This window comes from Oncorhynchus mykiss, chromosome 19, assembly GCF_057628025.1.
Source record: "Oncorhynchus mykiss isolate SJ-2025 chromosome 19, ASM5762802v1, whole genome shotgun sequence".
Classification (NCBI taxonomy): domain Eukaryota; kingdom Metazoa; phylum Chordata; class Actinopteri; order Salmoniformes; family Salmonidae; genus Oncorhynchus; species Oncorhynchus mykiss.
Genome location: NC_143040.1, coordinates 58,124,835 through 58,136,195, shown reverse-complemented (window position 1 = coordinate 58,136,195; position 11,361 = coordinate 58,124,835).

The following is an 11,361-nucleotide window of genomic DNA, read 5'->3' as shown; positions in this document are numbered from 1 at the left end:
TTCATCCAAGCTACTCAATACTGCCCCCCTGTCACCAAGAAGTTTTAATAAACATGTCAAGTTACCATCTATTTTTCCATTCTCTGTTGCTTGATCGTGTTCACCACAAACCATGTTTAACTTTTACTACTTGACGTCACGAGAAGGATGGTGTCCAGTCTGTCTCACCCACTAGAAAGACACAAAATACCTCCCCTCAGGACAAATCCTCCATGACCGACATCAGTGCACATCAACCCTGTGGTTAGGGACAGGAGAGGGCCTGAGTCAGGCAGCCTGAAATCACAGGCCCATTCACTACATCCCCAAACAGAGCCTTCTGGTTTGAACGTTGTGCCCGTGAAGAGAAAGGAGGAGATGGAGGCTGACCATTTAAACAATTACAAGCTGTGCCTTCCATAATTTCCATGACTTAAGCGTAGCTCTTGGCGCTCCTGGCCACAGCTCCATGGCGTCTGCTGGAAAGATGCCTCCTTCACCCTCTTTCCCTCTCTGTCCCAGGAAGTCTTCAAAGACGACCCGCAGAGCAGTGGTATGATCCTGCAGGAGACATCAAAGGGAGGGAGCTGGTCGGCTTCCTGAGATCCACAGAGAGAAGAATGCAGAAAGGTTGAACCAGGAGGAAGCGGTGTCTGCTGGGAGGAGGTTACCTGGGGGGAAAGGTTGAGCTGTGGCCTGGCTAAGTGGAGAGCTGGCCCTGTGAGTGATGTCATACCTGGCACTGTGTCCTCACCAGAAGCAGTGATATTCTGATTGCAGGTCATTGTACTAAAGTATTTGTCATGTCAGACCCAGTAAAGAGACAGAATCTTGCAAGCTCCACTTGATGTCTTGTCCATATGTCTGGGGCATGGAAGACTCTGGCAGTAAAATCTATTTAGGTCAGTACTATCACATTTCCACATTTGGCCTCTATTTCCAAATTCATTTCGGCCTTGTCTGGCTTTCTTCAGTTATGATTGCTGTCAAAACCTGCCACTACATCCAATTACTATAAGACTTGATTAAGCATGATTAATAACTATATCAATGAAACTACAGAAACGGAAATTAACATGACTTTCATGTCTAGTCAAGTATCGTTTGTCTTTTCAAGAAATTCATCATTCTCTATTTAATACTTTTATTGCAAAACTTGGATTTAAAGGAATCCATCCATTATTCTCATCATGCATTATAGCCCCAGAGTATCCCCCCAAAAAAATAAATAATGAAAACTATAATAAATCTATGTTCCGTGGCATGCATGGCTCAGATGAGGCCATAATGTCTCACAACCATTGTCAGGTGTCATGAGATGGTCTAACATCAAAATGAATCTAAGGTGTCATTTTAGCATGGCATACAGAAATTCCAAATGTGAAATGTTTGTAACATATAATATAGATATATTGTACAGTATTCCTAAGTACTACACCGTCATGGCATTAATTTACATTATCTTAAACGTAGATGTGTGGAGATGGATGTGACGTGGATCCCAGTGTTGAGGATCCAGCAGATGATTTGTCTCATGTGGAACTCAGATGTTTGAAGTGAGCCATCAAAAGGAAATTCCATAGAACACATACTTTAGTAGAAGCCTCCAGCTTCGTGGTATGTAGTATTCCCTTGAAGGGGATCAGAGGGAGAAGATCGCTTTTGGAGAAAAAAAAACATGCCCAACGCTCTGTCCGTGTAGAGTTCAACATGCAGACCAGCCCAGGCCACGTCAGAGAAGGGGATGGAGTGAGCAGTGAGCACAGCGGGGCTTTAATCCTGTCAGAGACCCTCTGGAGATACAAATCACTATCAGGTGTTGGAGAGAACGGGGGATGGCTGGAGCATGGTTGGCCTTCACCCCTCAGACCCTGGAGTAAATCACTATCAGGATGTTATTGGAGATAAAGGGTGGTCATGGTCCTCATATAACATGGACATGTGAATTGGATTGATAGCAGCTGGCTTTGCGGTTAGAGCGTTAAGCCAGTAACTAAAAGGTTGCTGGTTTGAATACCTGAGCCCTTGAGCAAGGCACACAACCCTAATTTGCTCCAGGGGCACCGTACCTCCATTGCTGAATCTGTAAAACATGTCACTACACCTGTGTGTGTGACAAGAAAACATCAAATAAGATGATATTATGGCTGGGCAATGGTTTATGTTTAAGTCATTTTTTATAGCATCTAGTCCTGGGTGAAGTGTTTCAAAATGCAAGCAGTAGCAGCAACCATTTAACATAGTAGAGGCTCGCGTTCAGCAATTTTAGGTAGCATGGTTTATAGTTCCAGCAGTCCATACAGCGTTCCAGGAGAGGAGGAGGGATATGAAATGAAAATAAGTGAGAAACCACACATCTCCCATATCTTTATCAGCACATGTGACTGTTCAGGGGACATGGGATTCTTGACCACGACCTGACCTGGGTTGGACTGGGATCATTTCATGGACACATCTGACAGGGGTGACATCCTGGTTCCAGCTCAGGAAACACTGGCCGTGTCCTAATACCCATACTAGCGTTCTTTATAGTACGTGTAATTTTGAAAATAGTACTCAATGCGTCATCTAATGTGCGATTGCATTGATTCCTGCCAGTCGTTCATTTTCGGTACAGCGCGTCAATTTATCTGATTATTAGCGGTTGTCAAAAAAGAAAAGACAAGTGAATTCTACTAGATCAAACACCAAAATTAGTAAACAGTTTAAGTATGTAGTATGCTAGTATGGGTATTCGGACACGACCACTGTCTCAACAGAGCAGCTCACAGATTACTGCACCTGTACACAGCCCACCTATAATTTAGCCCAAACAACTACCTCTTTCCCTACTGTATTTATTTATTTTGCTCCTTTGCACCCCATTAATTTTATTTCTACTTTGCACATTCTTCCACTGCAAATCTACCATTCCAGTGTTTTACTTGCTATATTGTATTTACTTTGCCACAATGGCCTTTTTTTGCCTTTACCTCCCTTATCTCACCTCATTTGCTCACGTCGTATATAGACTTGTTTATACTGTATTATTGACTGTATGTTTGTTTTACTCCATGTGTAACTCTGTGTCGTTGTATGTGTCGAACTGATTTGCTTTATCTTGGCCAGATCGCAATTGTAAATGAGAACTTGTTCTCAACTTGCCTACCTGGTTAAATAAAGGTGAAATAAAAAATAAAAACAACACCAACGCTCATCTAGGTTTTAATTCGGCCTTTCACCAAGAGATTAACTGTGCATGGATTTAGACCACATTGAACGTGTGCATTACCTTCCTCTGACTGCTGTGTGTTAGAAGGCTCTAGAGGGGAATGGACAGACTACTAGGCCGTAATCCATCCAGACGCCCCATGCAGCTGCTGCCTGTCTGGGGGCAGTGCAGAGTAGTGGAACAATGCAACAATGTTTACACACCAATGATTTATCTCATGCCACATACTGAGACATGGACCAATCATAACATTCAGAAGTACCAATGTTTGTTCATGTCATATTGACGAAAGTGACCAACTATATCAATAGCAGATATTGATGGCTAATTTGTCATGTTTCTGTGATTAGTCTTGTTTTTTTCATGTTTATGTGTGCAACTGCGCGTGGCCGAGTTCCATTCAAAAACAAGCTCTCATTTTACCATCAGCGAAATGAGAAACACATTATCATTCTATAATACATTAACATTTGAGTCATTTAGCAGATGCTCTTATGCAGAGCAATTTACAGTTAGTGCATTCATCTTAAGATAGCTAGGTGGGAAAGACACAAAGTGCATTCAGAAAGTATTCAGACCCCTTGACTTAATCCACATTATACGTTACAGCCTTATTCTAAAATAGATAAAAGTTTTTTTCTCCCTCATCAATCTACACACAATCCCCCATAATAACGAAGCAAAAACAGTTTTACCCTTCACTCAGTATTTTGTTGAAGCAACTTTGGCAGTGATTACAGCCTCAAGTCTTCTTGGGTATGACGCTACAAGCTTGGCACACCTGTTTTTGGGGAGTTTCCCCCATTCCTCTCTGCAGATCATCTCAAGTTCTGTCAGGTTGGATGGGGAGTGTCGCTGCACATTTTCAGGTCTTTCCGGGGATGTTCAATCGGGTTCAAGTCCAAGCTCTGGCTGGGCCACTCAAAGACATTCAGAGAGTTGTCCCAAAGCCACTCCTGCATCGTCTTGGCTGTGTGCTTAGGGTCATTACCTTGTTGGAAGGTTAACCTTCGTCCCAGTCTGAGGTCCTGAGCGCTCTGGAGCAGGTTTTCATCAAGGATCTCTGTACATTGCTCAGTTCTTTCCCTCGATCCTGACTAGCATCAGTCCCTGCCACTGAAAAACATCCCCACAGGATGATGCTGCCACCACCATGCTTCACCGTAGGGATGGTGCCAGGTTTACTCTAGACGTGATGCTTCGCATTCATGCAAAATAGTTCAATCTTGGTTTTATCAGACCAGAGAATCTTGTTTCATGGTCTGAGAGTCTTTAGGTGCCTTTAGTTGAGCTCCAAGCGGTGTGTCACGTGCCTTTTACTGAGGAGTGGCTTCTGGCCACTCTACCATAAAGGCCTTATTGGTTGAGTGCTGCAGAGATGGTTGTCCTCCTGGAAGGTTCTACAATCTCCACAGAGGAACTCTAACGCTGTCAGAGTGACCATTGGGTTCTTGGTCACCTCCCTGACCAAGGCCCTTCTCCCTCAATTGCTGAGTTTGGCCGGGCGGACAGCTCTAGGAAGAGTCTTGGTGGTTCCAAACTTCTTCCATTTAAGAATGATGGAGGCCACTGTGTTCTTGGGGACCTTCAATGCGGCAGACATTTTTTGGTACCCTTCCGCAGATCTGTGCCATGACACAATGCTGCCTCAGGGCTCTAAAGACAATTCCTTCGACCTCATGGCTTGGTTTTTGCTCTAACATGCACTGTCAACTGTTGGACCTTATATAGAAGGTGTGTGCCTTTCCAAATCATGTCCAATCAATTGAATTAAAAAACAGGTGGACTCCAATCAAGTTGTAGAAACATCTCAAGGATGGTCAATTGAATCAGGATGTACAGTGCCTTGCGAAAGTATTCGGCCCCCTTGAACTTTGCAACCTTTTGCCACATTTCAGGCTTCAAACATAAAGATATAAATTTTTCAGTTTTTGATTTGTTAAAAAAGTTTGAAATATCCAATAAATGTCGTTCCACTTCATGATTGTGTCCCACTTGTTGTTGATTCTTCACAAAAAAATACAAAAAAATAAAAGTTCAAGGGGGACGAATACTTTCGCAAGGCACTGTACCTGAGCTCAATTTTGAGTCTCATAGCAAAGGGTCTGAATATTTACATAAATAAGTATCTGTTTTTAATTTGTAATAACATTTCTAAAAAACTGTTTTCACTTTGTCATTATGGGGCATTGCTGGTTCCACCATTGGGGTGCTAGGACAGAGAAGAGCTTGGACTGGGCTGAGTGGAAGCTGCTCTCCCGTAGTGGTGGGAGTGCCAAGAAACCAGAGGAGGCAGAATGGTGTGCTTGGGTTGGGGTGTAGGGTTTGAACATAGCCTGAAGGTAGGGAGGGGCAGCTCCCCTTGCTGTTCTGTAGGTATGCACCATGGTCTTGTAGTGAATGTGAGCATTGACTGGAAGCCAGCGGAGTGTGGGGAGGAGCGGGGTGACATGGGCTAACTTAGGAAGGTTGAACACCAGGTGGGCTGTATGAATGAGATCGCAACACAGCCTCACATATTGGTCTCCCTATACAATCTTACATATCCTTCTGTTTAGCTCAGGACTAATGTCTTAGTCATTAATTCATAAACAGTAATAAAATAGAACAGCTAGGATAGATAGCCAAATGGCATAAATATGAAAGTGGAAATGGGACGTCTCGAGGGGAAGTCCTCAAAAAACAACATATCTGAGATGATAGATGGATACTTAGATCCAGGGGTTGGAAACAAAATCATTTTCCAATTGTTTTGTTTTGAACAGAACCACAATTTCTTCCTGTTCCACTGTTCCAACCAGCATACATTTCTGAACCGATTCGAACCAGAAAAAAGTAAAGGTTTATATCGTTCCTTTTTTAACCTGTGAAATTTACAGTTTTTACATTTACCTCATTAAATTACGCTACCAATCAGTGTAGATAGAGCAGGCATCTATGGACTAGGGAATCTGGTTGTTTACATGTTTGATGGATAGATAAGTCTAGGGTGCGAGATGCAACAAATTTTGCGAGGTGGGGAGAGAGTGAGGTAGAGGGGTGGACATGGAGGAGGCTTGAATCTCTGGGCATCGTGATATAACGTGCATTATGTGTTTAGGATATTAGTAGTAGGCCTATCATTACTTCACTGAATTACTACTGAAGCGCTAATATGGAGGAACTTTGAATGTCCGAGAGTTGGCTTAACGCTGAGACTAGCGCAACGCCCAGGACCAGAGCAAGCTAACAAGCATGTTGCTTTGGTATAGCCCTCAGGTAGCCAGCTTCTGGTCTAAGGAATGGCTGAAAAAACATAATTAATTTAAAATGTACCCTAGAAACAGCATTGTTGGGAGATCTGGAGAGACCTGGTCAGTCAATCACTAATATATTAATACTCTTAATTAACAAAAGTAATTATATTCAACTCGCAATCGATGGATTCTATTCTATTAGATATGTTTAACATACAATTTCTAACTGTATAGGGCAAAGATATATCGCACGTAGAAATCTGAAGGGGTGGCCAGCAGAGATGAGAGGGATGGCATGAGGGAAACCAAGGCGTTGGAATGTGGTACTGGAATTGAGTGTAGTTGCTGAGTGAGGGGTAAAATGACAGTAAAAAAAATAAAATAAAAAATGACACGAAAAAGTCTTGGATGGTTGAGGGGCGGTTTTCGGGGGGTCTTGGATGGCCATTGTCGTGTCGTCGGCAAACCTAATGGTGGTGTTGGAATCATGTGCGGCCATGCAGTCATGGTTGAACAGGGAGGGGACTGAGCATGCACCCCCGAGGGGCCTCCGTGTTAAGGGTGAGCCATGACCAGCCTTTCATGACTACAGATGTGAGTGCTATGGGGCGGTAGTCATTTAGACAGGTTACCTTGGCATTCTTGGGCACAGGGACTATGGTGGTTTTCTTGAAACATGTACAGTAGGTATTCCAGACTGGGTCTGAATGACAGAGAGTGCTTTACATAGCCATAAGCGCTTTGAATGGTGTTTTTGTGGGACTGAAGGTAAAATTACATTTTTACCAGTTCCCATGCTTTTAAAATAATGGTTCTCTTTCGGAAATCTAGTTATCACTTTCGTTCCCGGTTCTGTTACCATTCCTCAAATGTTTGTTATTTTCCGGTTTTGGTTCTGTTCCCTGAACAGGTTCCAACCCCTGCTTAGAACTGGATACTATTTGCTCTTTTAGGCCAAATAAAGTGATGTTAAAAGTTGATACATTCAAAGATTCAAAGGCATCTTCTGTATCAAAAATACAGTGCCTTGCGAAAGTATTCGGCCCCCTTGAACTTTGCGACCTTTTGCCACATTTCAGGCTTCAAACATAAAGATATAAAACTGTATTTTTTTGTGAAGAATCAACAACAAGTGGGACACAATCATGAAGTGGAACGACATTTATTGGATATTTCAAACTTTTTTAACAAATCAAAAACTGAAAAATTGGGCGTGCAAAATTATTCAGCCCCCTTAAGTTAATACTTTGTAGCGCCACCTTTTGCTGCGATTACAGCTGTAAGTCGCTTGGGGTATGTCTCTATCAGTTTTGCACATCGAGAGACTGACATTTTTTTCCCATTCCTCCTTGCAAAACAGCTCGAGCTCAGTGAGGTTGGATGGAGAGCATTTGTGAACAGCAGTTTTCAGTTCTTTCCACAGATTCTCGATTGGATTCAGGTCTGGACTTTGACTTGGCCATTCTAACACCTGGATATGTTTATTTTTGAACCATGCCATTGTAGATGTTGCTTTATGTTTTGGATCATTGTCTTGTTGGAAGACAAATCTCCGTCCCAGTCTCAGGTCTTTTGCAGACTCCATCAGGTTTTCTTCCAGAATGGTCCTGTATTTGGCTCCATCCATCTTCCCATCAATTTTAACCATCTTCCCTGTCCCTGCTGAAGAAAAGCAGGCCCAAACCATGATGCTGCCACCACCATGTTTGACAGTGGGGATGGTGTGTTCAGCTGTGTTGCTTTTACGCCAAACATAACGTTTTGCATTGTTGCCAAAAAGTTCCATTTTGGTTTCATCTGACCAGAGCACCTTCTTCCACATGTTTGGTGTGTCTCCCAGGTGGCTTGTGGCAAACTTTAAACAACACTTTTTATGGATATCTTTAAGAAATGGTTTTCTTCTTGCCACTCTTCCATAAAGGCCAGATTTGTGCAATATACGACTGATTGTTGTCCTATGGACAGAGTCTCCCACCTCAGCTGTAGATCTCTGCAGTTCATCCAGAGTGATCATGGGCCTCTTGGCTGCATCTCTGATCAGTCTTCTCCTTGTATGAGCTGAAAGTTTAGAGGGACGGCCAGGTCTTGGTAGATTTGCAGTGGTCTGATACTCCTTCCATTTCAATATTATCGCTTGCACAGTGCTCCTTGGGATGTTTAAAGCTTGGGAAATCTTTTTGTATCCAAATCCGGCTTTAAACTTCTTCACAACAGTATCTCGGACCTGCCTGGTGTGTTCCTTGTTCTTCATGATGCTCTCTGAACAGACCTCTGAGACTATCACAGTGCAGGTGCATTTATACGGAGACTTGATTACACACAGGTGGATTGTATTTATCATCATTAGTCATTTAGGTCAACATTGGATCATTCAGAGATCCTCACTGAACTTCTGGAGAGAGTTTGCTGCACTGAAAGTAAAGGGGCTGAGTAATTTTGCACGCCCAATTTTTCAGTTTTTCATTTGTTAAAAAAGTTTGAAATATCCAATAAATGTCGTTCCACTTCATGATTGTGTCCCACTTGTTGTTGATTCTTCACAAAAAAATCCAGTTTTATATCTATGTTTGAAGCCTGAAATGTGGCAAAAGGTCGCAAAGTTCAAGGGGGCCGAATACTTTCGCAAGGCACTGTACATGATATTTCCCCCTTGATGAAAGAAGTCAAGGTACACTATACACTATGACCTACACTCTTGGCTTGGCAACCCGGGATTTTATCAGCTCCCTAACACACTTATGGGGAGGTTAGTTAGTATATCCAGAGTGTGAATATCCTCTATAAAACTCTGTCACTCAGACTGGGCTTGTTACTCTTGGATCAGAAGTGGCCAGCAGCCCGGTAGCTGGAAAAAGCATCCTACAGAAGTCTTGAAACTGTGACAGGAAATATTTAGACAACACATTAGCACGGTCAGTCTCCGAGAATGCCAATGGACCCAGACGAATATGAGTAGAATGAGGACGCGACATGAAGGAGGAAGGGATCCCTCCCTGCTACTGTTCACATATGTGTGTTTAACCTTGGGAAGTCAGACCCATGTTTCTTCCCCTTCCACCACAGAACTATCAAAGCAGCTGATCACACCAGCCCTAACCCAGACATGTCAAACACCAATATTTGGAAGGACCCCATCAAGCCTATAGGAGCCTCCACATTTTTCATGGTTTAGGCTTCCTCCCTACTCTATTATACCATGCCAATCACTCAGAGACAATGATGGTGTAACACAGTCTTCACCTGTTTCTGATTAGCCTAGGAAAGGAAATCGGGGGCGACTGTGCCACAAAAACTGAACAGTGTAAAAATGAGTGGAGAACAGTATGAAGACAGAAGTCACTGTGTTTAGAACAGCACACACATACACAAGTATTTTCCAATTCAAGTTGCATTGTCCTCCAGGATTGGCTCAATATTTCCTTAACTCATGCATCTTGGTTGGACTGTGAGGTTAAAGACAGTACAATATGAAGATGGGCAGAAATCCATCCCTGATCACGCTTGTAGGCGATCTTATGGCAACGTTGGCTATTTAAGATCATGCACATAAACACCTCATCAGGTCTAACAGTCATCTCACGCTGAACATTTCACGCAAATCAAAAGGACTCCTTCAATATAAAGTTATTTTTGATGAAAATGTGTCAGTTTGTCACTTTTGCAGCGGTTGGAGTAATAACATGTTCAACTACTTAAGATATTGGTTCAAATCTAGGCTGTGCATTTAGATCGAGAAAATGAACAACTAAGGATGAATTTTTCACTTCTTCCATTGACTTCTTAAACCCCAAACCCCGGCCTGGTCTGCTTGGTTTGTTTAGCAAGCTTTTCCGGAAGTCTCACAATGTTGCACCTCTGGGTTTGAAACTCTGTTGCAAGATACTGTACCGAGTCTAGTGACACTATAGTGTTGCTTTTCCTGGGCAGAAGCAGCAGCCTACTGTAGTAACGTTGAGGCTATGATCCCCCGCTGTGAGTCACTAATTCAAACACATCCAATCAAGTTTAACACAGCCTCGGTTCACCAGGTTTCACAGAGCCACGCCAAAGCATCAGGCCAGATTAATCACACAGAGGCAGCTGATGAGGGGGTGATTCAAAAGGCCCTGCCATGTGTCAGGCAGAATAAATCAATGACAGAGACTTCAGTTCACGACGTCTCAGCCTCTCATGCTTTCCCATTTCACCACACTGAGAACATCTGCATTTTGTTGGTTTAAAAGCCAATGGGACCTATTCAAAATAGTTGACTCGTTCTCTTTCTGCGTGGCCAGGCCTCTGAGTGGAAGGGTCATGACAACTTTCTGACTGGGAGAATAATACTGAATTGTGAAAGAGGACTCTTTGTTTGAGTTTCATGGTCTTTGAATGGCAACCTTGTGATCCAGACATGCACAGACACACACACACACACACACCCTCATCATTCCCAGTGCTTCCTGACAACACCCTGTGCTAACAGCTTTTTCCAGACTCTTCATGTATGTCTCACCTCTACCTGGAAGCATTATGGTATTGTGGTGAGATTAGGGCGGTTTCATGTGTCTGGAATGACTAAAGCAGATAGCTGATGTTTCTTAGTCCATTCAGGCTCTCTCTAATCCCCTGTGGGTCTCTTTGTGTCTGGGTTGGCTCAGCCCCCACCAACAGAGCAGAGCTGTCTGGATGGTGCTGTGGAAGGTCCCTGAAGAGATAGCACAAAGCAGCTCACAGGGTTGTGTAAATACAATCTGGCTAGGATGAAAGCTCAAATGAGTTCCTATGACTCTCCAGGATGACTGGAGTGTGGCCTCCCAAACTCACACATCGTTATGGCGGACATCACAGCCAGTACAGAGGCCAGTTAAAGCCCATCACTAGGATTTTTCCTCTGTTCCCCATCCCTCTTTTTGTTGTTGAGAAGACCCCTGTTGTCTTTCATGTAGTTTACTGTCC